The sequence below is a fragment of the Ursus arctos genome, chromosome X, assembly GCF_023065955.2.
Source record: "Ursus arctos isolate Adak ecotype North America chromosome X, UrsArc2.0, whole genome shotgun sequence".
In the NCBI taxonomy this organism is placed as follows: Eukaryota; Metazoa; Chordata; class Mammalia; order Carnivora; family Ursidae; genus Ursus; species Ursus arctos.
The window spans coordinates 31,902,308-31,908,457 of NC_079873.1; positions in this window are offsets into that span (position 1 = coordinate 31,902,308).

The following is a 6,150-nucleotide window of genomic DNA, read 5'->3' on the forward strand; positions in this document are numbered from 1 at the left end:
TTCCTGGGTCACAGGCTCCCCCAGTCTGCTGGCATCTACAGAGCTGTTGCTGTTTTGTCCTTGTTCCCAGTGTCTTACCAGTTGGCATCCTCTCTCTGACCTTTAGTCCAGGGTAGAGGGGCCTGCGTTCTCTGGGCCCTTGGGTCTACTGGCCCCTGTAAGACTTCCTGTTGTCTCAGCCATGCTAAGTCCCCCTCCCCCAGCTGAGCTCCTCAGGCCATCCTTGCAGGAGCCAAGTAGCAGCAGGCCCTTCCTAACCTCTTTTCCTCTGCCCTCTCTGCACCATGACCCATTGCTGGAGCTTTTACCTCCTTTCTCAGTCAGGGGAAGCTGCTCCAATGTCATATCCTACATCTTCTCTGCGCTGTCAGGTAGTAAAACGATGTTCAGACCTCCAGGCTTTGTTCTTGGTAGAGAGAACCCCTAGCTTGAGGAACGTTGAAAGGAAAAGAAAACATACTGAGAGCAGTGTTATTTCCCAAGCAGTCTGTGGCAAAGAACCAGTTCCTTTGTTTTTCATTTTCCAAGCCACCTCAGACTGATGCTTTTGTAAAAGGCACCGTATGATGAGATGAGTCCGCTGATTACTCGCTCCTTTGTCACTCTGGTGTCAAATTCCTATGACAGTTTGTAAATGCTCTCAGTTCTGTACATATCTTGTCTCAGACAGTAACAGTCTGCAGACTGGCACCAGTCCCTGAACCCACCTTTCCTACCAACAAAGGAATCTGTGTTTACGGCAGTCCATCTTTCAGTTTTCTGGTGTGCCTGCGTGTCCATCTTTGTACATTCTTTTGGTGCATAGAAATGTGCACCCTCAAAAGCCAGAGTGCTGGGCATTGGTATAAGATTGAGCAAGACTAAAATTATGTGTATGATATATCTCTGAGTTATGTATTTATATATATATAATATATATAATTATATATTATCTTTGTTATTTATTATATGTAATTTAATACAAAATATAAAATATAAAATTTATTAATATGTTAATTATATATACATATATATACATACATATGCATATGTACATACACATACACATATATGCATATATATACATATGTATGTGTGTGTGTGTGTGTGTGTGTGTATATATATATATATATATATATATATATATAATTCTACAGTATAGTATAATGGTCACGAACACAGTCACTAGAGGAAAACTTCCTTAGTTTGAACCCCAGCTCCACCACTTATGAGCTTTGTGGCATTGGGCAAGTTTCTTAGTCTCCCTCTGCCTTGTTGTGCCTATCTGTAATGTGGTAATAATGAAAGTAACTCCAGGTGTTGACGTGAGGACTGAATGAGTTAACATATGTAAACCAACACCTTAGGACAATGCCTGACACATGTATATAAATGCTATGTGAGTGTTTACTGTCATTTTTATCATGAGCCATAAGGAAAAGGAGTTAGGGCAAGTACACTAATGAAGCAGGAAATACACAACCCAATATAAAATAGAATACCACATGGATAATAGAACAGTTATGATTAACTATGACTTAGATAATGTGAATTACACAGTGGTTTCTTTTTGGCCTTACATTTGATATCTGAGGAATTCAGTGGCTTCATGTGAAACAAGAGTGTGTGATAGGGACCGAACTAGGCATTTTGCGTTAGAAGTTCCTTCCAATCCTCCCAGAAACCCTGTGAGGTGGGTAATATGATTATCTCCAGTTAACATAAGAAGAAACTGAGGTTCAGGAAGGTTAAATAGCTTAGCTTCTGTAACATAGTAGGTAGGAAAGTTGGGATTTGAACTCAGAGCTTCCTGACGCCAAAGCCTGGGGTTCTTGCAGTTGTCTACTTGAGCTGTCCATTGGAAACCCATGGGAAGTTTGAAAAATCTAATGCCTTGGGGGACCTCAGTGGCACAGTTGGTTAAGCATCCAGCTCTTGGTTTCGGCTCAGGTCATGATTTCAGGGTTGTAAGATCGAGCCCACGTGGGGCTCCTTGCTCAGCTCAGAGTCTGCTTGAGTTTCTCTCTCCCTCTGCCCATCCCCCCCCATGAATAGATAAATCTTAAAATAAAGTAAAATAAAAATATACTTCACCACCAAACTGAAATTCTTTAATTTGACTTTTTAAATAAAAACAGCTTTGCTAAGATATAATGCACATACCTTACAATCTACCTATTTTGAGTGTGCAATTCAAGGTGTGTGTGTGTGTGTGTGTGTGTGTTTTTAGTATATTCTTAGGTTGAACACCATCCCCACAATCTAATTTTAGAACATATTCATCTTGAGGTGGGCCTGACAGCAGAGTTCCTTAGGTCTTCAGGGCCACTGACCCTATAGGAGTTCTTGAATGGACTTTGAATGGTTTGTGAACCTTTTCTAGGATCTGTAGCTTTCCTTACCTTCTCTGGAGTAATAGAGATGCAGCTCAGATAGTATTAAGAAGCTCTAGACTAGTATGTTCTCAAACTTTAGGGTGCTTGCAAATCACTGGGGGCTTTTGTTAAAATTCAGGTTCAAATTTAGTAGGTCTGGGACACAGTCATACCTACTATAATTTTGATTATAGGAATACCAACATTAGATAAGTGAAATGTTATCTGCCCTAAAATCCCGTCCTTCTCATTAGTGGATCTGTGTTACCAAACAACCAACCAATCAATAAACAAAATCACCCCCCCCCCAAATTCAACATTTCTTCTTCTTTTTTGAATTTTGCCAATAAGATATTTGTGGACGTTTGTTTTCTCTCTCGTTATAGAAGTAGCTACAAAATAGTCATGATTTTGCCACTTGGACCAAAAAGCCTAACATATTCACTGGCTGGCCCTTCATAGAAAATTTGTGTCAACCCCTACAGTAGACCATGGTGAAAGACCACCTTTGAAGGGGAATAAATGTTGTTCATCTTACCCTCCATAGCTCTTTGCTGCATTTGGCAGACATGGCATTACTAATCAGACGGGAAAAAAAAAAAAAAAAAACTAAGTATGAGGGGCAGCAAGCTGGCTGTATTTATGGAGAATTCCTCCTCTAGAGGAGAGGTCGGGGCAGGTGAGAGTCAACTGCTGGTTTAGTTTAAAAATAGATCTTCCTGGGGTTGCAAGCTACCTGCCTGAGTAGCATGAATAGCTTTCCACAAAGGACCTAGTATCTCCTCAGCTAGGTGATGTCAACAAGACTTTGGAAGCAAGATTCCCTAGGAGTAATTTGCAATCCTCAAGAGAGCTTGGTTAATTGGGGTTGGATGCCAATGAACTGAATTTTGGGGTAGACTATTGCATCTTCTTATACCAGTCTTCAAGCTCCTTCACCCTTCAGAGTGTTTGTTCAGGGTTCTGAACTTGCAAGAGCTGTCTGACCATGCATTTTACCTGTATGAAGACATTTCTGCTTAGCTCACTTTGACTCCTGTGAAAAGAAGCTGCTAGAACATGCATGACTCTTCTAAATTCTCCATGCTTCAAGTGCTCCTCTGCACTATAATCTCCTATAGAACTTCCTCTCAGACATCCATCTCGAACTGTTCTTTCCTTTGGTCTTGATCGGTAACTTCAAATCTCCCAACTGATGGCTTATTTTCAGGCTGGCTGGCTATCTATCTCTCTCTCTATCTCTCTATCTGTCTATATCTATCATGTAAGAGGTTGTCTATTCTCAACACCCATCCCCAATAATTCTTGTTACCACAAGGTCCATAATTATTGGTCAGATTTTCAGCATGTTCCAGGGGGACAAGTACAAAGTATGACCTTGAAGGAATTGGATTATACACTAAAGTAATTACAAGACTTACTAATTTACATTATTAGAAACTAGGATAATAGGGCAAGGAATATGTGATATAACCCTGGATTGGGCTGAATTCATTGAGATGGTACATTTTCCAAAGATTCTGGGTTTAGTGTAGTACTTCATGTAGCTGGAGATGTGTTTGTAACAGTTTACTTGATTGGTTAATTAAAAACTTAATGGTGGCCTACCTAGATTCTAAGTGATATACTTGACTCCCAATTCATTAGACTCAAATGCATCCCCCACTGTGTTGATTATCCCTTCTCAGTCTTCCATCAGCTCATTTGTTCCTTTGTCCCTTCTTTAATTATTGTTCCTTATGCTCCTACCCCTGACCCTCTCATGTTCTTCCTTGCATAACTCTAGCCACCAAATAGGCACCAACGATTCCCAATTAAATGCTTCTAGTGTAGGCTCTGATAAACTCCAGTTCCATATTCCAGATGCCTTTCTGGACAGATCTTTGTTGATGTTTACCCGTATAAGCACTTGGACCTCAACATGTGCAAATTTCAGTTTTTTCTCCCTGGCCTTTATTGTCTTGCATTCTCTCTCTCTGTCAATAGTATTACCATCAGCATTCCTAGGCTACACTCCGGTCCTATTGAATCAGGATCTCTGCAGATGGACCCTCAGGAATCTGTTTCTGGACAAGCCCTGGGGGTGATTCTTACGTACACTACAATTTAAGACCCATTACAGTTCGCCATGCCGGAAACCTCGGAGTCACACTCTCCCTTCTCTTTACCACCCACATCTAGTTGGTAGCTGGATCTTATTGAGATCATTCCCAAATACCAGAAAAAAAAATGACCCTTAGGTGCTTTCCCACTACCACAGCTTTAGTTGGTAATCTCTCCCTCGCAGCCCTGCGAGACTCCACGTTGTCCACAGAGCCTCTACCCTCTCTTTCATATAAGCACAGAGGGCTGATGTCTTTCAAAACCCAAATCTAAAATAGAAAGCTGACTGTGCTATTTCTTGGCTTAAAAGCAACCAACAGCTTGATGGCATGGGAGCAGTTTTCAGACTTGTTAAGGTCATGGAACTCTTTCTTCAAATAAAATCGTGCCAGGAAATCTGACTTAGAGACCAGATAAAAGCAGAGCTCCTCTGTTTCAAGCAGGGGTCGGCGCCACAGCCTTGGCCACTCAAGTTGCCTTGCTGTGTTTCCTAAGAAACCATTGCCAGAGACACAGTTTGAAAAACACTCCATAAAGTCCAGATGCTTTATTTGGATACCGCGTTCCTCCCTGGCTGGCACCCTCCTTCCTCTCACCTCTCCACCATTAACTCAGACCCCAGCCCGGGGATTATTCACTATTCCCTGGACTAGTCTTGTGTTCTTGTGACTTTTCCTATTTACTGTCTTCACATCCTCAAGTGGCCACTCTCCTCTTCCTAATTGTTCTTTGCTTTGTGTTCTCAAAGCCAAGTTGGCGTTTATAAAACTGTTCTTTTTTATGTTTATGTCTGTCTCCACTAGAAAATAGACAAGCTTCTTGGGACGGAGCCCATGTTTTCTTCATCCGAGTATCCGCCAGATCCAGCATAGTTTCTGACACGTGGCTTTATACATATTTATTGCATGAACATTTATATATTCTGTAACCCATTCTATCTGTCCTTTGGTTTTATTGTTTTCTGGGCTGAACATACCTTAATGAATTAAACATAACTTTAAAAAATAGATCTATTAACCTTAATAGATTTATTAACCTATATGACTCTACTAGTGAAATATTTTCCTGTTCAATAGCCAAGCATAAAAATCCATGGATATATGCATTGTATATCATGGCATATGAAGCTGAGCTAATACTGGTAGAATATATTTTTGACAGCAATGACATTTGCTGTGTTTTTTAGTGATACTGTATATAATATGTGTTCACTGTAGAAACACGGAACTAAAGACAAGTATAAAGAAGAAATTAAGATACAGCCATAATATAAGTCTTCAGACATAGATGTAATAGTTTGATTTATTTCCTTCCATTCTTTCCGTAATATTTAGGTGTGTATGTATTTCCTTTAAAATTGGAACCATGCTGTATAAGTAGTTTTATATCCTGATTTTTTTCATTTCATATTATGAGCCTTCCAGCATGTCATCATCTATGAGAAGCCTAATAGTGTTAATAATCTTATTAATAAAAATTGTGGACTTTCTATGCAATTTCCAAGAAGTTTGTGAATTCTTAGTCAAAAATCTGGGAAGCTAGAGAGAGACTTGTGAGTATTTTGTGAATCAAAGGGAACAGAGTAACGTTTTGACTGATCTCTCTTGATGACATATTGCTTAACTTCAGCATAAAAGCAGAATGAATGGAGGGGTCTCAAATGTTTTGAGCATCTGTTAGGTGCCAGATATTG